Genomic DNA, 27097 nt, shown 5'->3' on the forward strand with positions numbered 1-27097 from the left:
TTTCCTGATCACCAAGCATTCTGTGTTAAGTGAAATCCATCACCAACTGAAACAAGGCCATTTCCTCCAAACGTAAATCCTAGAATTACTGGTGGGGAAGGGAATTCAGTAAAAGTGCTATAAGACTGTGCCATGCATGTAATTCAGCTGGTTTAATTCACAGCTTTCCAACCTTTGGAAACCTTGACTTGCATGGATTTGTGAAGGACCTGCAGCTTTAACCCCTGCCTTCTCCCCTCTGGTACAACTTCCTACACTAACCCTCTGGGATATTAAATCTTCCACTTGCCATTTTCTCCTAGGCAAAAAGGATATGAATTTCATAACTCCTCAGCTGAGCTGCCATCAAAAGCCATGAAATACGACAGGAAACCAACAGCATGGACTTGCGAGCACTCCATGCACAGTCCTACGAGCTGCAGGACTGGACAAGCTATTAACAACAGCACATGGCACAGCTGCCTGGAGCACAGAGGTCTGCGGGGTGTGTAAGGAAGGGGATACTTACACAGGATTGAATCAGAGAAGGATCAAATTGGAGCAGGACAGAGCCAATGCCTAGGTCAAGGTTGCACATGCACAAGAAAATCTGTGCTTAGCAAGGAGTTACACTTTATACTTGTCTGACTTCAGGGGTTATGAAGGTACTGGGCTGACAGCTTAGAAGGGCTGGAGGAGGGAAACAAACCCTTAATTTATGCATGTAACAGCTACAGGAGTAAACCACTGCGTATTTCCTACTTGAGCTTGTGCCTCTCTGCTGTAACCAAGGTGACGTGACCTGGTGAAGGAACAGGAGTCAGTTAGGCTGAAGCAGTCTTGCCTCCCTCACCAGGAGCTCTGCCAATGCAGATGTTTGTCCGGAATCTCACAGGTCACAAAGCCCAGCATGGATCGCAATAGCGACAAAGTGTTTTCCATGAAAACACTCTGGCTGTCGAACAGCCTTCCAGAGACTAGCATGGCAATCCAGCACCTCACCACCCTGAGGGCAGACTGCAAAGCTTTCCTCCTCCTCAAGACTACTTTATTATGAGCAAGAAGTTTATACAGATACCCTCTCCTACCCCAAAGAACTGCATTTAGTCCCTCCTTTCAGTATATTCAACATCAATTAAAATAAAAAAAAGAAGCATTTTGAATAAGCTAAACCAATATCAGACTTTATCCTTACCACTGTTTTTAACCCCCCAAAATAAAGAGTTGAATAGTTAAAGAAATCCCAGAAGGAACTCAATACTGCTGTCAGACAGTACACTTCTGCAGATGATAAAAAGCCCTAAGACAGACACTATAGCATAGTGTTTCCCTTGTACAGTTGGAAACCAAGAAGTGGAGGAGATACTTTGCAGGGGGTTGCAGAGTTTATACCGCAAATGCATCTGACTACTGTGGCCTACTAGACTTTAGCTATCCAAGGCATGCTACCACAACTGGAATAATCAATAACTGGGGAAACCCCTTAGTGCTTGTGTAGAAACCTGGGTCATGCAGAACAGAGAAACCAGCACAAGGTCTTCTGCCACACAGACTGCATTACTAAGGCGGCAAGCACAGATGAAAGCGCATGTGGGAAGAAGGTGTTACGGAATAGCTACGTGAGGTCTTATGCAATGCATACGGACAGCGTTCATGATATCCTGTAAATCAACTGCTGCAAAACGTCTAGAAAGCCCTTAGTAACGCAGATAGAGCCTTCTCTTCCAAATCAAGGTTCAGCTGCATGAAGGACACTCAGTAGCACTACAGCAATCTACATGGTCACACCACACAACACAGAATGATAACATTCATTCAACAACCCATGTCAAAAGCTTTTGGCTGCAACAATAACAGTAATATTTTTATTGTGATAAAGATCCTAACGCTAAAACTGACATGCTTGCTTAGTTAAGGAGCAAGAAGTAGAAAAAAAGAAAGAGATAGACTGGTTGTTCGCTGTACCACAGCCTTTAGTCCAATTATTGCTATTCCATCAGTCTGAGCAAGATCATAATCAGCTCTCCACCTGAGCATGATTTGGTGAACTACCAAAAGAATCTCAGCACTTTAAGGTAACTTTTGAGAATTTAAGTCTAACATACAGACATTAACACATCTGGCCTCTCTTCAGCCAAGAGAAGACTTGACCCGCACTCCACATTTGTCCAGAAAAAACAAGCAAACAATCAATTTCAAGACAACAAAAATAAAAGCTCAACACAAATGAAACAGGTCCTCATGCACCTTCTCTTCAGCCATGCTCCAACCAGAATCAGGTGCACATCTTTCAATGTTTACAAGCTACCAAGCTCCAACATTTTTCTGAAGGGAAGTTTCTCAGAAGAGCCAGGTAGCTCTTAACACATCCACTGCCCCATCCACCTGGGAAACTCTAACACCGCTCTGATGAGGTACCATTCCGCAACTCTGCTACTCACAACATACATTTCTTATATCAGTCTCTGCACACCATATTCCCAACCACACATGAAGTTCACTTACTCACAGTCAGGAGCAGACAGTACCTTTTCTTCCATCCCTTCTGGTCACTCCTGTTTCTCCAGGGTCCTTTGCAGCAAAGGTGGCTTTGAAGCAGGCAGTTTATTTCAGCCAGTCAATGAGCAGACTTCAGTAAAAGCAACCTCACCCCACAGTGAGTTTTCCTCACGACACAGGAAACACTTTCCTCATCCTTTAAGGAGATTCTGCAGTCACTTGTATGCTTCCCACTTGCAATAGAGGGAGAACAATAGGTTACTTTTCACTTATCAGCACAGGTTAGCTTCTTTCCCTCTCAAAACAGCATAAACACCAGATAACACACCCTAGTTGCAGAAATATAGGATTTGAGTCCCAGCATATAACTACTGAACTTGAATCCTCCACAGGAGCCACAAAGCAAAAATCCACAAGAAGCCAAGCTTACAAAAAAGAGCAAGGCTGAGGGACTGAGCTTAAATACAGCTCCTGGACCAAGGAGCAGAGGCTGGGGGTTGGGGGGCACAGGTGAAGCTGTTCAGGGCAGCAAGGCCCTATTGGTGCACTCAGGCTTTGGCAATTTTTACTTAATTGCTGCCAAGGGAAGACACCTGGGCACGTCCAGGGAACTTTTACCTAGAGAAATTTCTAGATTTCTGTAAGGGGATTTCACTCTTGGTAACACAGAGTAAAAGAAATGGATTGCCTGTCACTGAAAAGCCAGATTAGCCAGCTGTCTTTCAAAAGCACAGGTTCCTGATCAACCCTTGTTGTTACCCAGCAGTTCAAACCAGGTAACTATGCTGAGTTTAAATTTCATGAAGCCTATGAACTGGCAGAGCTGCTGAGGATGTAACGTAATTCTGCCCCTGAAAGATCCCGACTGCTTTTCCTTATAGTCAAAATGTCCTTTGATGCTTTGCAGAGGCAAAATGGACCCAAGCTGGGGCTGGCAAAACCACCTGACAGACGGCACTTGTGTGAAACCCTCCCAGATCACGGTATAAAACCAAAGGGGAGCCAAGCCCAGAAGCACAAGGAGTACAAGAGGCAGTGATTCATGTTTCTCACTAAGGTGACAACTCTCTAAAACAACCCCCAGATGGCTCAGCCTGGCACGGATACCGTGCCCTATCTGGGCTGTAACCTCTCTGTTTTCTCACTGGTTGTTTGCTTTTTTCTCAGCCCTCTTGAGTCCCTTGAGTTCAGGAGATGAGTTAAGCACGAGTAAAAGGAATTGCCTTTTCACAACAGTCTTTTCCTTTGTACCCTGCTTTCCCCTTATCCACTCCCGCACCCTGCCATCAGCTGTCTGCAGACAACTCCTTGGCACTTCATACTTCTCCTCGCTTTCTCTTCCAAGTCATCAGTAGCATCCTCCCCCACAACCCTGCTGCCTGCTGTGGCAGCATTTCTGCACCTAGAAGATAATAAATACATCATGCCTGTCAAAGTCGCATTGTTTTGGCTGGGAAGAGGTGCCCCCCTGCCGAGTGAGATTACTTCCCACCGCGATGTATGGCTTTCCCCTTACTGACAGCTCTCCAACAGGGAGTAATCGGTGTCCAACCGAGAGGAGCAGGCAGCTAACGTTGCTAAATGGCACTTAGGACTGACGAGGGCAAGGAGGAGGAGGAAAAAGGAGCTTAGCCCTGCTCATGCATAGCCCTTCACTTGCTGGCGTAGTGTGTTGAGAGAGAGACAAACTGGATCTCCTTGCTGGCCCTGCCTGTGATTTCCGAGGCGGGGGGTGGCAATGAGAAATGGGAAACTAGTATTCCTGCTTGAGTCTCAGGGCAAATGTCAGCCTTAATCCTACACAGGCGTGACACCTGGAACCAGTAGCTCTTGGTGCCTAAATGTATTAGTGAATGTGAAATTAAGAAAGGAAAGACATGAAGGCCAGAGAAGAATCTCTCTCTTTGCCCTTGGGTACAGGTGGTTTTCTAGAGGCCAGGCCCTTTACACCCCCCAAGCAGCAAATGCTCTGGCAAAGACTCGCCCTGAGCTGCACTTCCAGCACAGAATGGATTTCTGGGACAAGAGCTAGCTGGGAACTGGCATTCACTTGGGAAATGGATTTCCCATGGAAAAATTAATAAAGAAAGAGTTTGGCTGGTTTGCATTTCGCAGATGTCTAGGATTTTCAGCAGTCTCTGAGACGTCCAGGCAAACCTGAAGGGCAGCCGTATTCTCACCTGCAGGTCATCAACTCACCTCAGAAACCTGTCATCACTGTGCTGTTGTTTTTGATTATGCCAGATGAATTAGCCTTGTATTCTTGGCTTTTTTAATTAAAGAAATAGAAAAGGGTAAAATGATCATTGAGACATTGTGACGAGACTAAGCAGTATTATAATGAGTCATCTGGAGTTTCTCCACCCCTAGACCAGCCTCTTCAAAGACACTTAAGGGAATCAATTGCCCGTATCCCACTAAAATCCTCTCTGTATGTGGTTCATGAAGCTTTAAGCCCCTTTCCCACCCCCACAACCTCCATCCCTCACCTCTGAAGTCTCTCTAGTCCATTATTCTTGAGGCTGATTTGTGGACAATGTGTTCACTTTCCGTACTGCCTAATGAAGATGTTCCTGTCCCTGAATATTATATCTGCTGCACACTTAATGGAAAAAAATAGCTATTATTATCATTGGTGGTTCAGATGAGTTTCTTGGCAGCGAGGGTGGTACAGTTATGTGGACAATCAAACAAGCCAGTGATTATTGCCAATGCACTTTTTAGGAAATCATTGCTGTTTAAACTCTAATCACAACAATACCTCATTTAAAAGCATAAAAGCTTTCACTCAGCAGACCTACCTTTTTTTTAATAGCTAGACAATTAAATAAATCTCCTGACACTTAACCATCATTTACCCAACAGTCAGAAAATGGATTCAATGTCTTTGCATTAGTTAGATTACAATATTAAAGCAAAAACTGAACAAGTACAAGCAGGTGAAGAAAGATCTTTGAGGAGTGTATGCTGCACTGCAAGAATAGCGTGTTATCTTCTGCAGGGGTAGGGGCATTTCTTTTTCCTTCCCTTATTCAGACACCAAGATAGTTCTTAGCTTTATTGTGTTTCATAGATTTTAATGTTCTTGGGAAAACAAGGTAGTTGTTCCCCCTTTTATAGGCTGGAAACTGAAGTACAGCACAGATGAAGCCACCCTGAAATTCTGTGTCTGAACCAGGAATTGAGTCTGGGTGGGGTGAACTGTTCAAAAAGTAACCTTTCTACACTTAACCCTGATCCAAGCTTTATTTTGTTAGCATATCCATTAAAACTGATACCTGGAAACTTCGGTGCAAGTGTGGTCTAAAGCTCAGCAGTCAAAAAAGTCTGGGATCTAGCACATTTTTGCCGGCATCTTAGGAAAGGCTGCATTACCTTAAAACACAGCCCCCAAAGTAACACTGAAGCAACTGTGACTGACCCTGCACTGGTATGAACATCAGCCATTGACAGATGATAGACCTTTTATTACCCGTGGTCCCAGTGGTACTCTTAATTCCTGGCTCTAGCACTTCTCCCTCGTTAGGTTCCTCATGTGAAGAGCATGTTCTTCTGATACCATTATTCAGAAGCTGATGCTAAGTAACTCCTAAATTTATTACCTTCTGCCAGCTGTCAGCTATCAGCAACTGTAATGGGAGTGCCTTTCTCCTTGTCAGGTAATAACAGCGAGGATACAAAATTCTTGTCTTCCAAGCAGTGTTTGAGTTTGAGATTATTATTATATATTCATTAACCTATGCTGAATTTCATGGTCTCCTTTATAACATGCTGTTCAGAAAAAAAAGAAAAAAAAAAAATTGAAATGGAAGGCAATTGATCCAGTCTCATTCCAGACTCTAAATGACTGACAACTATATAGACAGTTAATTTTTTCCTGATCTCTGCTTACTCAATTTTTAAAGAGCTCCCACAGATAAATTTTATAGAGATGGATCTTTGTTTTCACCTCCCTCCCAGCCCTCGTTTTGGCAGAAAAAAATACCTCCACTTCATAAAGATGTTTATGATAGACTGGAAAGAGTTAAAACCTCATCTTCCACTCCTCCCTCTTTATCGTTTTAATTGGCTGTTCTGATGACCTGACCACCTCTTTGATACGCATCAAATGCCAGCCTGTGAAATACGGAGCATGTCAGCCTGCTGAACAAGGGTCAACCTGATTGTCAATAAGGCCATCAATCAGCCCTGCCGGCACGATGGATCCAATCCAGACCAAAAGCCCCAGATGGAAATGAAACAGCCTCCCTGATGATAACGCAGTGTGCGCTGCACGGCCCGACAGCTCGCAGAAGGGTCACTGGCCCAGAGGCCAGGAGGCGGCAAACTTCAAACTGGAAAAAGGCAACAGTGAGCAAACAACAAAACCCCCAAAACCAACAAAAAAGAAAGCCTCTCGGCCAACCCAGCGGCGGCTCCAAATCAAAGAGGCTAAGTGAGGTGAGAGAGATGGGAGGACATGCGGGGAGTCAACAAGGGAGACAGTGGGGAGGTGCCCTTAAAGGGCGAAATAGCACATGTCTAGTACACTAATACACCAGTAGTACCTACCCTCCTGCTTCTCCTCCTGCGTATGCCCACAGGTGAAGAGTGACACCACCACGAATGAACACCGCTGTTGCACAAACATGCTTTCCACAATGAAGTGAATTAGGGAACAGATCTAAGGTAAAACCAACCATAATTCCTTTCTGAGATTTTTGGGGACTTCATCACGGAGCTGTAAGAACGTCTGTGCTATCAAGGGAGGAGAAAGCAAGGAAAAGCAGCAGCTAAAGAAAGGAGGAAAAGTGGAAGTATCTTTTTCTGGTGAGAATACTGGCTTACATTGGCCTCAACAGTTTACAAAATTAACTGCTTAACATGCTCCGTGGTGCGATGGCTGCACTAGCTCTAGCAATGGCTTATTTCTCTTTGGACAGGCACCACCACCGTGAGCTACTTAAGATCCTCTCCTTATGAATGGGGCGTAAAGTACGGCTGATATTCCACATAACTCTGCAATAAGAAGCAGCTCTAAGATGCCAGTCACTTCAGAAGCAGGATTTTCTGAAGATGAAGCAGCTTCTGAAACACATGAGCACACCACAGGCAGTGGGGAAAAGGATTCAAGTGAAGAGTGTCCTCTTGCAAAACTGAGGAAAGACTGCTTCTTCCCAATGAGAAACTGAATGGGATAGAAAGGCCTAAAGACACTACCCATCTTGGGTATTCTTCTGGCTCCACCATCCCTTCTGTGAAAGGATAAGGTCTGAATCCTCAACAGATACAAGGTGCACCTGCAAGGTAAGAAAACTCAAGACAAAGTGTCTAACCTCGCCAATTCACACAGATAGTACATGCACCCCTGTACACCAACATGCCCACACATATTACAAACACACAGAAACACAAAAGCCTACCCACGCTATATATGCGCTATTTTGAAACGCAGGAGCCTGGAAGTAAGATGGATAAAGCCAGAAAATGGCACTTAGCTTGGAGGACCATCCCCATTGCTGCTCCTAAGAACCTGCTACACGCATACATTTGCTAGCTGAAGTCCAGCTGTGCCGCACATACAAACCTTGCCACAAACTCACGCAGGTGTGCACATTTACACGTAGACCCCCAAAGTCCCCTTTTTCCTGTTGCTCTGAAGACAAGGCAATCGCTTGCTCAACGCTCCAAGCCAACCGCACTGGCTGCCATGTGCTAGTTTCACACCCTCCGGCCTTCCACCCCTGCCCTCTGCTGCACCTCCTCGTGTCGCCGCTCACGTCTCGGGGCTCAGAGACTGGTGTGGTGCAAATATTTGCACGCTCTCGGGGGAGGAACACAGTGCACCGGCCTCCAGGGGCAGGCGGTGTGCGTATTTATTCTGGAATAGCAAACAACACGGAGAGCAAAGAAGAGAAAAAGCCAGATAAGATAGAAGTGTGTTACCAGGTCTAACAACATAAAACCAACAAAGACTACAGAAAAAAGTTATCTGCAAAGACCAGCAAGTCCAGCAGCAAGTGATTCTGACAGAGGAGCCCTTTTGCAGGTTGGAACACTCAGAAGACTGGTGAGACGAAGCTGTTTCTCTTGGAGTGCCCAATATCAAGTCATTGTGAATCACTGTCTGTGTCTCAAGATGATTTACATGAAAAGATGTTTCTGTGGTCTCTGTCCTGCCCGCGTCATGAACCTATAACTGCAACCGGCACCTTCATTAATACAGAACAGAACTAAAACACTTTCCCACGCATTGTAAGGTTCTTCCAGAACAAGCCATAGGCTCATATCTGACTGAAGAGTGGCGTGAAACACTGCAGCAGTTAATTTCCAGTATGTCACGGGACTGGATGTTTCTTCCAGAAGATAGATTCAGCCAGCTGTGAAGGTTTCCTCTGTCATTTAAGAAATAGCCACATTTGCTGAAGTTTTAATTCATGCATGTGATTAATTTATAAAGTGAAACAAAGTGTACTTGTTAGACAAACTGCATAATGATGAATCCAGAGGGAAAAAATAGAAAGGAGGTACTAGGAGAACCACATGTGAAAACCATATGGAAGGGTGTTCCACCAGCTTGGAACCAGATGGAAGAAAACATCGTCCCTGGACACTGTACAGAGTCCTACTGATAACACATGATAAATCATTCACTGAGTGCAAGCAGGAGAGTGAACATCACCGCATACCAAGCTGTGCAGGGACAACAGGAGGACCACGAGCTGGAGGACATTAGATAAAAGGACAGCATTAAAAGCTCAGATGTTACCCCCTTGTGCAGATCTAATCTGAACTATTATCAGCAGGGACAGCCAGAATAGCTGCAGAAAGAAACGAAAGCACAGCAGTAGGGTTTGAATGCACTGAAAAAAACCACAACACAGCCAAGTCTGCAATAATGGGAAGCTGAACAGGGATACTGGAGAATTGTCTAGATATTCACCCTTATGAAGAAGATATGAACATAGTCCTGTACCCAAGCACTGACTTTTCTGTGTGACTTTCGACAAGTCATTTAAGGTCATCTGAAGTCGAAGGGCACCCTCCCATTCACTCCAAAGCACTGCTGCCCTCTCAACCATGCTGCATTTCCCAGGGAGCCTAAATCCCCTCTTTCACGCTCCTGCCTGTTTGACTTGAGGGTTCTCTGTGACAGCATCTGTCTTCTCAGGAAGGACAACTGTTCCTGACACAAGAGGACTCCAGGTTTGAATGGGTCAGAAGACAGGACAGCAAAATACATAGAAATGACACTCAGCAGTAGGTTAGACAGAAGGTGGCTGTGCCTAATAATCAATAATTTATTTATAGTCACCAGTATCAAAAAGCACTGATGCCTGCAGTAGTCCTGCTCAAGATCAATGGGCCATTACATTGGCATGGAGCTGCAGATTTCAGATTGACAGCTAGTTAAAGCTTTACATCCAGCTGAACTTTCCAATTCTGTTTATGGCCTGAAAGGTCATTCCCGGCTGTGACTCCTCTTCTCTTGCCAGTCTTAATTTCTTGTGTCACAAGGAATTTTCCTATTGCAGGGAGTAGAGCCTAATGATAAATACGGCTACTTCATACCCCTATGTGCACAATTATCTGTGTAAGCACCAAATGACTTCTTGCCCTAAGAAAGGCCTGAAATCTCTCTTCCAAGTGCAGTGAATTTCTTTTTAATGGTACAAGCCTGCGTAACAGACCCCAGAGCAGGATGGGTCATCGTGCACAGACACACGCGCGGACAAGAAAGCTGACCAAAACACATGTATGCAGGACCACCAAGGATGACCCTAAATTAGACCACCCAGTCATTTTGTTGGCCCTATTTTCAGGAGCCAGAATCTCAGCGCATAAAACAGTGTCCTCACCCGGGTTCCTTGGCCTGCGTTTTAGACCATCGCATATCTCCAGTGACTTCCTGCTACTGACCTCTTACAATAAATCATCCTAGCCAGCCTCCCTCCCTCCTGGCAACATCCTGTTCCTTCCTCAGAAAAGCCTCCCACTTGCAATTCCAAGGTTCGATATCAATCTTAAATAAATGCCTCTCTGGACTCAGCTGCATTCCCTAAGCCACCTTATCTCCTGCCTCTCTAGAACATCTGCAGTTCAAGAAGCATACGCAGAAGCCTCTTAGGCCTTTTCAATTTTAATTCCACCCTTGTGTCCTCTTTCTTTTCCGCATATTTTCTTACAGAGAAGGAAAATTATCTTCAGGAGAATGTACACTGCAATATAGATGTGTAGTTACTGAGACTTCTGAAAGGGAGAAACGATAGCCCAAAAAAGAGACAGCGCTGCAGTTTTCTGTAAGAAATACAGTGAGAAGTGCATCCGTGGGAGAGGTTCTGCTCCATTGTCTTTGCTCCATCGTCTTCCCTTCTCTGGCTTCCCTCACTTCACAGTTTAGGTGAAGGAAAGCTCTGTCAATACATCTACCCATCAGAGTCCCCTCTTCAGCACCTAACAGTAGGTGACTAACTGCCTCCGTTTGACCTTTCTAATTCCCATCCAAATTCCAGCTTGAACTAGGGTATCTGAGTCAGGAAAGCACCACCCTTCACTCCCTTTATCATCACTGCAGAAAGCATAGGGCATACCTAGAGCAAGTAAGTCAGCCCAGGACAGCGGGGCTCCTAGTCACGTCCTTCAGCTAAACAACTTAAGCTAAGTAGGATGCATCCAGGTCCTGACACTAGTTATGTCTCTGAAAGCCCATGGAATAATTCGCAGCCAAAAGGAACCACATTTACTCCTTGATCCAGCGATGTCTCTTTAACTCTCTATGTCTTTACACTTTGCCAACCACAGTGAAGACTGGTTCATGTTGGACTTCATTTAGTTTTCACTCAGGAACTGTTTCCCTGTATATTTCATTATTTCATCACTTCTGTAACCCTTCCTGTTAACATATTTACCCCCACCCTCAAAACCTTATGCCTGATGCCTTGCAGGTTACAATCCTTCCAAAGAATGGGATCACTCAAAAGCAATGAGATTTGCTGGCTTAAATTTCACATTTACATGGTTGTATGTGATACTGGTGCTTACCTGCTTACCTACTCTTCTTTTTATCTTCCTTTGCTCTACCTTCATTTTTCCTTGCCTTTACAGAGCACCAAAATGCCCCTGATCATCTAACCAACTCCCTGGAGTCCATTTCAATAAGGATCTGTTTCTCGCTTGAGAAGAATTCCTTGGGTCTGCCCAGACTCCCATCTCTTTTTTTTAAATGCAAGCTTAACCAACTACTTCATTAGCAATTCACTTGATAATGAGCCAATGATCATCTTTAAGAAAAGCAGCAGCGAACTAGCAGATTTCCAAGTCGGAAGAAAAAGCTGGAGAAGAAGCAAAGAAAACAGGCTTTAGTCAGAACAACAAAGTGGGGTGAATAAGATGGCATGGCAGTCTCCTAAAATGCCCTCAGAGTTTATAAAGTAATCTTATTCCAGCACACACATCCCTCAGATGCCCTCCCTCTTCTTATCATCCAACTCACTCAACCATGTCACTGACATATGTACTTAGCAGCAGTTATCGTCAGTGGCACATAAATAAATGGCAGGTATCAAAGAATCAAGGTCGTCAACTCGTCATGAATATTTCAGAGGGAAGCAACATGAAAAGCTCAAGTGTCCCAGCCTCTCAGATTTCCAACAGAAGGAAAAAAATACAAACCACACGCGCGTGCACACGCACACACACACGGTCTGCTGGCTCGGCCATCACATGGACGTAGTTCATTTCAAGGCAATACTACATATGTTACAAGACAATCTGTCACATTTTAAAAATATATAAATATATATTACATATCTCCTCCGTATAATGTGCAAACTCTAAGCAGCTGGCAAGAGGGCAGTGGTGATTTAATGCAAGAAAACTGTGCTTTGCTGAAGGGGCTGGGGACTAGATAGCTTGGGTTGTAACAAGAAGCCTCTTTGACAAAGGCGCAGAGTGGCATCTTTTCACACAATTATATGTGGGTCACATTAACCTCTGCTGTGCAGGATTCCCTTGAGCTGCTTCTGTCTGAATGTCGCTGCAAAGAAATCAAAGCAGAAATTCCTTTCGCCCTCTCTTTCTTTTTCACAGTATTGGGCAATGCAGTAAAAGGACAGAAAGGGAAAAGGGGTTCCCAGCCCGTCACACACAGACACGGGCTGCTAGCACGAGTTTCCCAGTGAACTCCGTAGCAAACTCCACATTTCAGGGCCCAGCAGTTCCGTTAATGAGGTATGTTAATCAATGGACAGATCTGAGATTTCAAGCTGTGTCAGTGCGCTGTAATATTTGGATATATGGCTATTTATAGCCAAAGAGACTTTGTTAAGTTTCACTTTCAGCATGTATGCCAGATGCTGTTTGGAAACTATTTGAATTTTGTTCTGTGGATGGAGAGACAGATGGACAAAAGGCAGACAGACATTTTTTTCACAGGCTTTGGAGATACAAATTTTCTCCTGTCAAGTACAACTCAAATTTGCAAATGGAAATTTCATCAAAACCATCATAATTCATTAAACAAAACAAACATTTCTTTAACCAAATCATTTGGGTATTCCACTGTTCTGGGTTTCCTTGTTTTTTTAACGTTTGTGGGGAATTTATTTATCAGACAACTGCATTTCTGGGAGCAGGGTGGCAAACTTTCAATGAGATGAATCTCTCACTTTCTAATGCCTTGAAAGTCTGTTCTTTTTATAGATTTTTGTTGGTTTTCCAGGCACCTCACCATATTCTTTGTGGTACCTCTGGACTCAGATGGTTTGATGTGGTATATAGCAAATGACCTTTACGTTCCACGGCAAACTGGATTTAAATGACAAGATCTTCTAAATTTGAGAAAGTCACCGTGGAAACCCTGCTTTCATTTATATTAAAATGGGTTCTTTCTCAATGAACTCATTATGGAAATGAAGGAAACATTCCTTGCAGTAACAACTGATACTTACGCTGTCATTCAACTCCAAGTATTTTGTTCATTCACACATTTTCAATACCAGTGGGCTGCAGGGTTTTGAACCTGCAAAACACAAGAAGCTGGAAAAGCCTTTGAAGACGTCTGGAGACTGTGAGATAAGGACACAAATTGGAAGTGTCTGCCAAGACACCCAAAAACGAAGATTAAGACCAACAATTTTAAAGGTATTTGAGCATTTTTCACATGTTGAGATCAGTTCCAGATCACGGTCTGATACTAAAAAGTACACTGTGGCATTACCAGAATCAGTAATTGCTGCTCACCTTTCACCCTCTGTTGCTCGTTTCTGCTCCATGCCAAAGTGCTCTTTCCACTCATTTGTGCCAGGAAAACTGTGTGACCAGGCGCTGAACCAGAGGGAGGAACTTTTCCTGCTTTAAACAAACAAACAAACAAACTAACACACACACACACACACTAAACATCCCTCCCCCCCAAGTTGGATGGCTCCTCCCGTCTGGTTCCCAACCACAGGAATAGTTGTGCCAGCAGAGCAGCAAGAACAAGAGTCCAGGAGACAACAATGTCTTAAACCAATGTTACCACCAAGCAATTTGTAATATCAAACCACAGGCTAAATCTCAACTAAAAGCTTTTTGGGTTCAGAGTGAACAACTCTATTAAGACGAATTAAGCAATTCACAGTGTTCAGAGCTGCAGTTTCAAATGTAGTTTAGGTCTTTATTTTCAACACTCACCCCTGTAGCAAAAATGGCCTGAAAGAAACCATACAGGAAGACCATTAATTCCAGGTTTCTGCAGAAGAGGTTTTTTGTGTATAGTGTATCTCTGCACTCCAGTCACTACCACTGTGACTCCACTATACTGCAGAGATACCAGAACTACCTTAAAATTCACTAGTGCAGGTCCTGATAACCATCTAGTCTCAACAGCACAGGCTCAGCATGGACTAATTTGTCCTGACAAGATTATTTGCAAATTAGGTGAGGAGGTCAGACAACTGCCCTATAACCACATAAAAATGTAGTAAACATTGGCTCCAAGTTTATACCCTACCTACTTTTAAAATGTTTTTCACAGGCCATTCACTTCATGTGCCCCCTCAGTGCCAAGTTTCACCCACTCTTAGGCCCAATTTCAGCCAAGAATATGTTTAAATGTCTTGCTCAGGCTGAGACTGCAGGTGTGTACTCACCTAAGTCAGGCGTCTTTCAGCTGAAGGGTATGAAATAGATCCTCAGCTGGGAAGACTCAGGTGTGGTGATGGTTAATGCCACACAGAAACTGGATCACTGGAATTAAACACATGTAAAACTGAGGAGGATGGGAGCAGGTTTTGCCTTGAACTAACAAAGAAATGATTTCTGGATGTTTGTACATCATATCTCTGTGCTAGATGTGAGAGCCTGCCCCATCTGAAGGGCTAAACTAGTCAGATGATGTTATTGTGAGAACACTTTTGGATCACAATCAGAACATCCTCCTTCATTATGCTTTGCAAAGGCTCTGTCTCTATTTTGTCATGCAGAGGCATGAGCTGCCCGTCAGCGGAATGAGCAGAATACTGAGGGATTTCCCACGCAAAATGATTCAAAACCCACGGACTCACATGAACCCATTCCAGACGTCTCAACAGTTTGTACTGACACGTGGCACGAGCATGCCCAAATGACAGAAGGAGCTGGAAGAGAGTTCACACTTGTCTTTAATTCTCAGCTTCTTAGTCTATTTAGAAAACACATTTCTGGAATTTATGCCCTGCTCTGTATTTTTGGAAGCTGGGAAGCACTAACAAAAGCAAGAGTGCCTAGTCTGGGCCATCGTAAGCCCTGTGAAAAACAAGGCACAAAGGTAATATCCTCTTAATCTTACGTGTATGTAGAAATGGTGTCTGACCACTAACATGTAGTGGCATCACAGACATATCCTACATGTCAATGTATGCAGACAGGACACAAAAGCAGGCATACACACTAGACTGACCAAAGACCAGTGTAATCTCCCAGTACTGTCACAAGGGCAAGAAGATGCAGAAGTACTTAGAACAAGAATAAGAAATGCCATACTGCGTCAGACCAAAAATCAATCTAGTTCGGTACCTGGTCTCTCCCAGAAGGCATGGGCCAACTGCTTAAGGGAGAATACAAAAAACAGGTCCTCCTATGACTGATCTTTCCCTGTTATACCTGGCTATCATTTTAGTAATCTGCTTAAAGACTTCCTACATCAGGTGGCTAGCATAGCCATCAATGGAGCCACCCTCCATTTACACATCTAAATGTTCTTTGAACACATTTGTGCCTTCGGCCATCGTATTCCTTGGCACTGACTTCTGCAATCTATTTAGCCACTCATGTCACAACATATTTCCTTTTATTTGTTTTAAACTTATTACCTGAAGGGTTCTTCTGGCCCTCCTGACTCCAAAGCCTCCTTATGAGAGCTGTTCAGGAAATTTTTCAGTGCAATTTCATTGGGAAAGGTCAAGTAAATTAAACTGAAATTTCTCACAAAAAGAACGTAAGAGTTTCGAAAAGAGTATGTTCTCAGGACCTGCATGGAATTTCTTCCGCCACCCGACTCCGTGTCTCGTTTTTAGGGTTCCCACGTGTAATGTGGGGTATCCAGAGTTTCATACTACTTGCAAGTATTTAATTATGTATACAAAACTGAATGGTTCCAGGAAGACAAGCTACAAAAGCCCCTCCCAGCCATCCATTGTATCTGAACTAGTTCACTCAGACCCAGCGTGGAAGACTCTGGTTCTAGTCCGTGGTATGAATAAGGTAGAGACCTGAACTTTGGTTTCCCACCTCACAGCCACGTGCCATCAGCACTGGTTTATTGAACTTCTTTTTCTTGTTTTGAATAACCATGTGCTTGTTCTAAACCGGAATAAATATGAAACCCCTTTCTCTTTCCCAGTTCTGTTCTCCTCTGTGCATTTCCTGTTCACTTGACATTCACTCTCAAACTTCTACTTCCCCAAATGTGCCTTTGCTGCTCCAGCTGAGATCTACCTGCCTTCCCAAGACTTACTTCTACCCCGTACCTCCATATCTGTTGAACAAGCTTTTGCCCTGTTACTGCAGTGAGGTCTCCCTCACTCGGATCCTGACACTTACTCTCTTTCCCTGACACCTTGGGTCTAATTCTGACAAAGGTAGATGGATGCAGTATAGATTTCTTCACCTGAGCCAGTATCATTAGGAAACTTTTACAGTCAATAATAAGAAATATAAATTTCCAAGGCATGGTTCAGATTATCCTGAAGTGAAAACTGGAATATGGATGATTAAATCACATAAACATCTACAGTGTAAACACCTAAACTCAGTTAAAAGAAATCAAGCCTTCTGTCTTTGCTAGGACTCCTTTTGGCCACAAGAGAACATCACACACTCCAGTTTGTTCCTTGTCATTTTGGGTGCTTTAAAAGGAGTGAATATTCTCCTCCCATTATCCTTAGTTTCAATGGCACTGTCTTCTGACTTTCCTTCTTTTCCTCTCCCTTTTGAATGGTCTTGTTTTCCACCAGTCACATCAGCTGGCATCTCACAAACCTACTACCTAGTAGTCCTGCTACTGAGAGCAGTCCGCTTGTCTCAGAAGAAAAGTTTCCTAACACTGCATTACCCTGTCCAGAAGCCCCTTTGTGAAAACCAGGTAGAGATGTTCTCAGATGGCTGTAATTAATTAGACTGAAATGACAAGTAGCGTTGTCTGTAAAGAACAGAAGTTTCAGGTGCGCCAAAACCCAATTCAACTTCTTAGAATAAACATGACCTCCCAGCACCAAAACATAATGATACATGTAAATAAGAAATTAACTTGGCTAACTACTAAATCACAGCTGTAGAAAAAGTTTTTTTCACCACTTCAGGAACAAGCCTTTCTTACAACCTAGTCATATAAACAGCTTTTGTAAGACTCCTGTTCACTGATCTGGGAGTTTCAAAACGATGTGGGGAAAGAAATAGTGGTAAGATCCTGGGGCCCTCCCCGAGAACACCCCATGGCCTTCCCCGATCTCACATATCTGAATAAGAATCTGAACCCCAAACCCATTGCTCTAGTGTTAAAATGGCCTGGGGACACGGCAGGCCCTCAGGCAGGCAGAAGCCATTTAGGACAAAGTTATCGGTAACCCTCAGAGTAGTTCTAAAAGGTTTTTAGGTAAAGGGCTGCATTGGTTTCTGTCTGAGCAAATCTGATGTATAAAGAGGTAGCCCCATCAGAAGGTGACATAACCCAGATGCCACAGTGACTTGACACTGACTTTACAGCACTCTAGAGAGAGGAAGCAACTTCCCCTTGATCAGGCAACACCCAGGACCTCTCCTGCATCACCGAACACTCAGAAACGCCCCATCCCGCTTACCTCCCCCTAGACAAAATGAAATGTTGTCCCCTATGCATCATTCATCAAAGCCAGGCCCCGTAATTAATAGCACCATTTGTTCAGGGGATTTCAACAGGTACTGAAATCCAAAGCATCAAAGCATGGACAGTCTCATCCTTGTCTGGCAGATATAAATATGCCAGGAAGACTTTCACAGACACATGACTCAGGAATCATTGTCCCTCTAAAAAGGGTTTTAAAAGTCTTTCAAAGCACGGAGATACTGCAAACTAGGTTCTCAGCTCCAGCACAGATGATACTAAGAAAGCAGCGTTACATGAGGGGACCATGTTTTTAGGTTTGTTGAGGCAAGATTTTGAGCTGGAATTGTCTTCACAAAAATGGGAACAGCCACAATCACAACAAATACCAAAGCTCCAAACACGCAACAAACTCGCGAGTAGCGAGGTACAATGCAGGCCAGGTCGTGCTGCCTTCTCCTTTGGCAACACGTCCCATGACAGCAGCAGAAACAAGGGAGTGGTTGTTGTGAAGAGGCTATAGTCCGTATCAGAGTTGCAGTCCAGAACTTACCAAGCCAGCAACACAGGACTTAGTTGGAAACCCTTTCTCCTAGCACTGCAGCAGAGAATGGCTCAGCCCAGCACAAGATCTCAGCCTCCTTCTTAAAACTCCTCAGCTTCTCTGGAACAATTTTTTGGGGCCTGTGGTTTTTCAGCAAAGTGGAATTTAAAGAACAAAACCTTGGTTCATTACATCATGGCTCCAGTAATGTCTAGGAACATTTTACATTTGATAAAATCTCCCCAGATTACCTTCTGAAAGCCTTGCGGTCAAGTCACATGGCTGGAAACACAAGAATGATGTAAGTAACCACTGAATAGCTCATAGATCAGTTCTCTCACGATGCTAGCAGAGAAACTTGGGAGAGGCATCACTCCTCCTTCAAGGGAACGTGGTAATTAGCTGAAGTCAAGGAACTGCTACGCCTATGGAGAGACAGGCAGAACAGACAGGCCTGGAGTTAACACATACTTAGTCTTACTTTGCAGGAATTCTGGGTCCAAGGTTGCCCACAGTGCCTACTCTCTGCACAAGTATTGCCCCTCCTTATGTATCCCTCCATGTCTCAGTTTCCTCTGGGTATATTATCCCACTTCCTGCCTGCGTGATTTGGAAGCTCTCCGGGGCGAGAAGGTGAAAGACTCATCTTTCACTGTTTGTCTGGTGGGAGACTTTGGTCCTGGTTCTTTAGAGGTGAACCTTCCTTAAAGTGAGGATTCACATCTGAAGCTTGGCTAATGTGAGTGTTAGAGGGGATGGTCAGAGGGCATCCCTTCCAGCCTGAAGGGTTTACAGATCTTACCTGTTAAACCCAGACAAAAATGGCAAAGCACAGGGAGATGAAAAATGCCAAGCTACGCAGGGAGAACCTGAGGTAAACTTTTCCAAGAAACCATTACTTTAAAGGGAATCTCTATTTAATTCTTGTACATTATGCCTTCAAGAGATAAACAATTTCACAATCTATTCTTAATTGGATAAGCCCTGTGCTTTGGTGGAGTACTGTACTCTCCCTTTCAGAGACAAAGTGTGAACCTTAAATCTTCATGTAAAGTTGTGTAAGCACAATTTGTGTATTCAACAATGCAAGGATGGGCAGGAGTCAGCCTTAAAATTCTGACCTCAGGTGACTTCTCCCATGTCACTCAAGTCAAGGACACACTGAGACACAATAACCAAGAATTCTGATTCCCAGACTGTACTTATAACCACTAGTTCATGCTGCTTCTCATCACAGCGATGTCACCATGAGACTTTTACTCAACTGAGGAAACAGAAGTGACAGCAGCTCTTTGCTGTGATTGGCCCCTAAGCTTCCCTTGTCACACCATAATTAGTTAGCTGGATTGCTTTATTGCAATTGGGGTATTTCATTTGCAAGTGCGTTTGGACAGCTAATTCAAAGATAAGTCTCAAAAGCAGAGAATACTACCATGTTACAACCCCTAAGAATGAGATGCTTCTCTTAACTAGGTGGCTCATCCATTTTGCTTGTTTTCCATTACAGACTTAACAAAAGTCTTTATTTTTGCCTTCAAGACTCAAGGAGTTGGAGTTTTTGTTGTAAGCACAAGACCCGTCCCAAAGAGCTGACTACCTAAAACAGGCAACAGGTAAGAAAAAAATCAATACTAACACTAGCTCCTCCTCCTTATAAATAAGGAATTGAACCATGAGGAGATGAAATGACTTGCCCGGTATCATTTCAGCTGAATCAGAACTCACAGCACTGGGTAGTGACTCAACCAGAAGACCACCCTTCCTCTTGAACAGTAGCTGGAGGTCTGAACATCAGTAGTCTGGCAAAGGAAGGATTATATGGTTCACATAGCTGAAGATTTCTGGATACCTTGAGGCTTTGCCACAAACTACCTCCCCTCCACACCTTGGCACAGGATCTTTGTCAAAGCAGCTGAAGATAAATGCTCAAGTCTGGTATTGTTCCCAGAGGCCCATCAACAAGCTTCGGCACTAACTTCCTGGTAGGTGCCTCCCTTTCAAACTGGAATCCAATTTACAAAGCCTTTAATTTTAAACTTTCTCATCACTGACTTAATAAAACTAAATGACAGGTAATGGTCCCAGAAGCCAGGAACTATTAGATCTTTCTCAACACTAATAAGGGTTGATCAGACGCTCGTACGCTCCTTTTCCAGCTCACGAAAGCCCAGCTCCCCCAGGACGCTGCAACCAGGGGAGAAACAGGAAACCAACCCTCTCACAGACAAGGAAAGAAGCAAGAGAAAAGAAAAAAAAAAGAAGGAAAAAACCATGTCGATGTGAACACTTAAAACTGAAAATGGGTAGCAGGATCACTGCGGATAATGCCTGCTCTCTTCTTGGAGTTCATTTGGGGCCCACGTGCTCGCTCCATTTCCCCAACAGGGCACTGGGGGCTCTCAGAGGCGCTACAGGCATCGTGGCTACACAGAGGCATGTAGCAAACCGGCTCTGATTTCTGCCCAAAGGCATCAGTGTCATACCGGTCGGGATGTCAGCTTGGGAGAATGTCAAGGCAGCAGTCACGGTGTGCTGTCACAAAGAGAAATAGATATCATTTCAAACACACAGCTCTGGAGAGAGGAGGGAGAGGCAGAAAAGAGAATCCCATAATGCACTTTTGGGGGGGGGGGGGAGAGGGACAAGGAAGCTTAACTCTGCTTTGGCCATACTAGAGGAGGCAGAAGTAGAGGATGCTCCATATCTTTACAGCCAATGTGTCACAAGGCTGGGAGGGGCAGGTGGGTACTCCAGAATGGACCTGATTCTCATCTCTTTTATACGCTTTTGGTTAAAAAAAAAGTATCTGGAATCAGCCTCCTAAGGCTATTTCCTGATTTAAGGAGTTCCTTGGCCAGCACAAAGCTTTAGTCTTCGCCTCTAGCACAAAGGAGAATGGTAGTGGTGCGGTCACAACAAACAGAGCTCCAGTGGTTTTCTGCCCTCAGCGTACACCCTCACACTTTAGTGATAATGGAGGCTTAAACCCCAACCTCATTCCTACACCAATTGTCTCAGGAAAACCCGGGCCTTACAATCTTCACATCCTAGGTATAAGGCAACCCTGGCTTACATGCACGACACCCTTTTCCAGAGAAAGGTGGCTTTTACGCTCACATCTTCCCCCATTACGGAAAACCAGCCAAGTTACTTAGGCATTATTTGGAGACACTCTGCATCATCTACCTCATATCCACGTGACAGAAAGCAACTGAGGCATGGTCAGTACTGGAAAACACAGCATCAGACCCTTCTTCTCCACTACAAGACCATGCTGGGGCAGCTCCTCCCTCTTTCCTTTCCTTTTTGTCAATATTGTTTGGCTTTTGCTTTTGTTTCACTGCAGTTCAAGATGGTATTTAGATCTGCTGCTACTTCTCTTTCCACACTTCTTTCATGCTGATCTTCTATCCTTCCACGGTTGCAAGGGCATTTGCCATCCAGTGCACCCAGTTGGAGGGGAAAAACTTCCTTGTTGGAGGGGAAAAAGAGAGAGTCGTCACCTCTGTCCCTTTCCCATGGCTGGGAGGAGAACTGAAAAGAGCAAGCTATCCATTGTAAAAGCAAGGAGTGAAGGCTACTATTCCCATTTACATCAGCATCCCTCAGACCAGCTGGTATCACTACCCAACAAGGAAAACAAGGTCCACAAGAATATAGGAGACAGCTGGTGACAGTCCCTGGAAGGAATTTCAGGCCAATCCTTTTGGCTAGGACAGAAGAAGAAATGAACACAGGAGGTACTTGGGGTTTAATGCAAATCAGGGCTAAGGACTAAATCTGATGGATGCTGCCATCTATTCTCTTTAGGTTTTTGGGTTCCAGGTAGTAGTAAACCCTGATCACTAGTGGCAGCTGCTGTTCCTACTGGTTTGAACAGATAAAATTTCATGAGATACCTGCCAAGAGTTCTGCCCACAACAAACAGTGACAGTATCACAATAATCCCAGTGTCTTCATCTAGGTTTACGTAACCACATTTTTGAAGCAAGAAACGCTTTTCGAATAACACCTTTTAGTGTCACAAAAATGCCATCCAAGAACATATGTATTTTAACAAAAGGAAAGGGGATGGAGTTAATTTTTGAGAGAAACGTGACATTTCCAAGAGCTGATTATTCCTCGTTCCCCATAAATCATTCACTTTCTGCCCATGTGCACAAAGGGAACAGCACCAAGGAGTCTCAGGCTTCATCTTTGAAGGCATCCTAGTGGAAGGCTTGGAGACAACACAGCAAGCTTATCTTATTACCCCCACCACTGATGTCTGTGTAGCATTTTTGATATACAAAGTCTGTATCACAGAAAGCCCTGGAGCCTGTTGCAATATAATTAATGTGATAGGAAATCTTGTACTGGAGCACTGCCAGGATTTTCATCACACTCAAGCCTCACTCAGTAACCACTGGACTTTCCATTCCTCCCTCAGCCACCCACCTTATTTGTCTTTGCTTCCCAATTCCTCTGAAGCACCTTTTAAACCCTATTGACATGACTGTTAGCTATCGTAGATCCTGCATGCTACTAAGGACTCTCTGTCTGGAGCAAATTCCTTGCCTGCTGGCTCGTCTCTAGCCTAAATCAAGCCTCTCTTATCCTTGCATATGACACTAGCTCATATAGCCTTGAAACCTCTCACTTCCCTATTCCCTTCAGACATTTTTATACTTAAAGTGGTTCCTCCTTCCTCACCCCTGCCCTTTTCCTCCCAAGTTTGGCTATCCACATAAAATTCTTTCAGCTTTTCTGAACAGCGAGAAATCTCCTAAGACCCTGCATTATTCTGGTTACCCTGTACCTTGCCCTGTACTCTGGATCTCTCTCTGATAATAAGGTGCATACACTGTATATTACAGCTGTAGAAAGAAGGGGGATTTATACATATGGCCTCTTCTAAGTGTAATACACAGGCCTGGATCCTCTCCCAACATCTGCTCTTAGTCTGGACAAAGGGAATGAAAGATGTTACAAGGTTTGTAGCTTGTGTAAGAAAGATCTCATGAAGAATTGCGATAGCATACTCCTAACCCATGGGAAATGGGTATAGACAGCCTCTTGGAACGAGGTGTAGCCTTGACAGGGATGCTTCATCTTGCAACACTAGCTTTTTCACTGCACTCTTTACTAGTAAATAGCAAATAGCATTTCTATTGCTTCTTACAACACTGCAGTGTTGGACAGATGAAAATATCTGTAGCCCGTAACAGATAGGATTAGTAAAGAGGCTTGCCACAACCATACAATAAATGGTCAGCAGAGTGAAAAAGAGAAGCTGGTGTCTTCATGTCTGGGGTTACACATTTGTTTATCTGAATGTTTTCTTATTCTTTTGGGAAAACGTGAACTACTACTTTTACTCTATTTCTACCTTCTGGTCACCAATGGGTTACACCAAGCTGTCACCCCAAGCAGGGTGCTGTTTCACTTCATCCAAAATCTGTGTCCATAGGGAAACGTAAGCACCTCCTTGCTGGTAGTTTTGGTTTAACCTGGCTCTAAAGTAACGCAGCCATTTTCACTAATTATACTTCCCTGGCCCCAGATTTAAAGGATTTCTATTCCTTATGAGAACGCAAAAGTAATTGTGGATTTTCTCACTCTCCATGTAAGGCCCATTACTTAGATAAATTCAAAGGACTGTTGGGCTTTATATCCCTGGCTTGGGCATGATCATATTTTACGCTAGAACAAAGCACATGGTAAATTCCTGAAGTTTGTTAGTCAACTTGCTTTTCACAGGATAAAGATGAAAATACAAGGTCCACTATAAGGCCACAAGTTTCACAATATCCAGACCCCCCAAAAAAGACTTAGATGCCCAGCTCCTATGGGAATCTTGAATATCAGCCCTAACGCCTCACAGGTGTGGTACCCAAAAGCCAGGGTTACTCTAAATCTGTAACTGACAGTTTGGATAACTATCTAATTCTGTTGGAGCTTTATTTGTCTTTGGCATCCCTGGATATGCCCTCTTTGTCCAGCACATAGTTTTGTCCTCATGGGATTTCAATGCTTCAGACATTCTCCCAGGATTTCAGCTTCTTGGAGCAGTATCTGTGCTTGAATCTGCATGAAGAGTCCAAGCAAAAAACTCATAAATAGTAAATCTGAGATGTCTGAGGTGCACTGAAGTTCCTGGGTGGGAAAACAGAAGTTCTCACCCTGCAATATGACTACGTAGGAGCAAAACCAAGGACAGCAGGACTTCTTTCATTAATACTATTGATCTTTAAAACAATCATTTCTCAGCCAAACTTCAGGCTCGGTATTTAATAATGGCCAAAAAAAGGTGTTTCTGTCTTGAACAGAGAAGAGTTGAGTTGCTATCTTGATTCTGCCACCACCTCTTTTTCAGACTCAGGGCAAAGTGTTCAGTCTCCAGGCCTCAGCTCCCCATCTGCAAAAGGGACACAGCAGCTACAAGTCTCTCTCTCCCCCTCTCCTCCTCTCACCAGTCACTGTCTTGTGAAATTCAAGCATTTCACAGAACAAACTAGCACTGACTTCATCTGGGGTCTTACAGGAGTGGCAAAAAATAAGAGGAGAGCTGTTTGTCCCAACAAATTGAGAACGAAAGATGAGACGTTGTAATTTGGATGAATATAGAATAATGCTCACCCCTGTGCCGTGGCCCGTTTGACTTTTAAGAGAGCTGTGCAGCATGTGCACGATGCAGCTGGATTCTGGGTTGTGAAGCGTAGCCCTAAGAAGAAGTTTCGCAGTGAGTATTAGCAGCAGAATTTCACTGGTTGTTACAAGCTGTGATCTCCTCTTAGACTATTATTTCATTAAGGAAAAGCACATCTCTCGGAAATGTCCCTCCCAGTTCCCCTCCTGTGACTTTTCTTCTTGAGTTTCCAGGACTATTTAATAAGGTGTAGCTTTCAAAGGAGCAGAAGCATGACCAGATGGTCTAGCAAAACAGAGCCTGAAAAAAAAGAAAACTTGGGATGCATATGTGTCCCCTCGAAATGACTCTAAATGTGGATTTTGAGGTGCACCATTTAAGGAAAGGCTGAGGGCCTGGACTGCTTTCTAACTGATATCTACCCAGTCACATACATGACAGACACTTATCCTTTTCATTGCTTGTTGTCTTTTCAAACCACACAACAGTGTCATTGTTCAGATGGCAACTTCACAGCAAAAGGAGACTGTCACATCCCTCAGCTGGAATTGGCTGCAGTTCAGATTTCAAAGCCCAGAGCAAGGTTTTTTCACTGAAGCTTTTCTTCTGGGAGCAGGCTGACAAGCCGAATGGCTTACCCTCAAATGTGCCAGGCTGTAATAAAATCACCAGTCACCCAGGATCTTCTCCAGACCAGACAAAGGTACTGCAAGGGCAGGCAAAACAGATGCCCTGCAAATACCAGAAATCATGTGGTGTTTACTAGGACTCTCAGCCTTGTTCCTGCCACTCAGCTGGACCAGCTCCAGGCGTTCAGGGTTCACACTGGACTGACTCCAGATTAAATGACAATGTAATAATTTATGTGCGTCTCCATGCTTTGGTTTTAAAACCTACAATTAAAAGGATACAGGGACACAGTAATTTCCTTGCTGAATCAGACCTGTGGGCCCGTTAACGCAGGATCCTGTTCATTACGCTGGTGAGTGGAAAGTTGACAACATAGTTCTCTCAGCTCTGGTGTTTGGGAAATTGTTGCTTTAAGAAGGATGACAAAGGAAACCTGAATAGTCAGGAGTAAAGAAAAAGAAAAACTTTCTGAGAGAAACAGATTGCTCCTTCTGCAATACTACTTCCAGAATATTTGTAAACCGTGCATGGCTCAGTCTGCGTGTGTAACAGCACCATTGGGATGAGGAAAAGAATGGAAGTTCCATTTGGTATATAATTTTGTATTTTCATTAATTACTTATGTTTTGCTTTGGAAAAGAACCCCCAAAATCTCAATATTCCCTGCACAGTTTCATTTTGGACCCACTGAAATATGTTGGAAACGTCTTATACACAACTAAACACTGCTAGAAAAAAAAGCAAAAAGTCATTTGGAAAGTAAAAGAACACTTAGATAAAACCTATGGCTTAACTAGGTCAGGCTCTTCTCTCTATTATTCCTCTGAAGACAAAAAAAGAGCCAAATCATTGTGATTTCCTCAACCATTTCAGTTTTGCCAAAATTACATTTTCCAATGGGAACCAGACTATCAAAGTAGTTCTGACCAATTCTATGTACAATAGTTCCTAGACAGTATCTATGTGAGCTGTGATAATTAGGACAAGATTTTTAAAAAATTATGTTGCTGTGAGGGAATTTAATGCTTGGACATGGAATATAAGGCCACGTGATTCCTACCACTCTGTTTTCACCTTCGGCTTTCACGATGTTGGCTAAGGACATCTACTATTTTGTCAGCCAAGAGACTGAGCTTATTACAGAGGAAACATATGTATCACACGGCATCTGCCATGAAACCTTATTCTGTCTTGTTTAGCTGTTTTCTCTTAAAAAGTCATCAGACTGAAAGTAAACGAATCCTCAGTTCATCAGCACAAAGATGACAAAACATAATGGATATTTATCTTGTCTAGATGCCATTTAAACTTCTATAAATGTGGCCAGAAATTATTCTTACCAGCTCAGGAGAATCCTCTTTTGGGAAGATTTTTCAGTGCTAACAGCTTTTGCTTACATGAAAAATACTGTGCAGAAGTCCTTTCTCAAGGCATCATGATAACCCAGCTGCCAATGCCAACCAGCCTGAGGAATCTGAGAAGGGAATGAACAAAGGTGTAAGTGTTAATGCTAGAC

General features: G+C 43.7%; 1 long non-coding RNA gene across 1 annotated transcript; it reads right to left on the reverse strand.

Annotated features, from left to right (window-relative positions):
- Positions 1–2235: 2235 nt before the first annotated feature.
- Positions 2236–26783, reverse strand: LOC138687505 (uncharacterized). The gene is made up of 5 exons (XR_011326703.1): positions 25863–26783; positions 15792–15829; positions 14592–14688; positions 13699–13809; positions 2236–2711 (listed from the first exon to the last, which is right to left on the reverse strand). It is a non-coding gene; the product is annotated as an uncharacterized lncRNA (long non-coding RNA).
- Positions 26784–27097: the final 314 nt, after the last annotated feature.

This window comes from Haliaeetus albicilla, chromosome 10, assembly GCF_947461875.1.
Source record: "Haliaeetus albicilla chromosome 10, bHalAlb1.1, whole genome shotgun sequence".
NCBI classification, from domain to species: Eukaryota; Metazoa; Chordata; class Aves; order Accipitriformes; family Accipitridae; genus Haliaeetus; species Haliaeetus albicilla.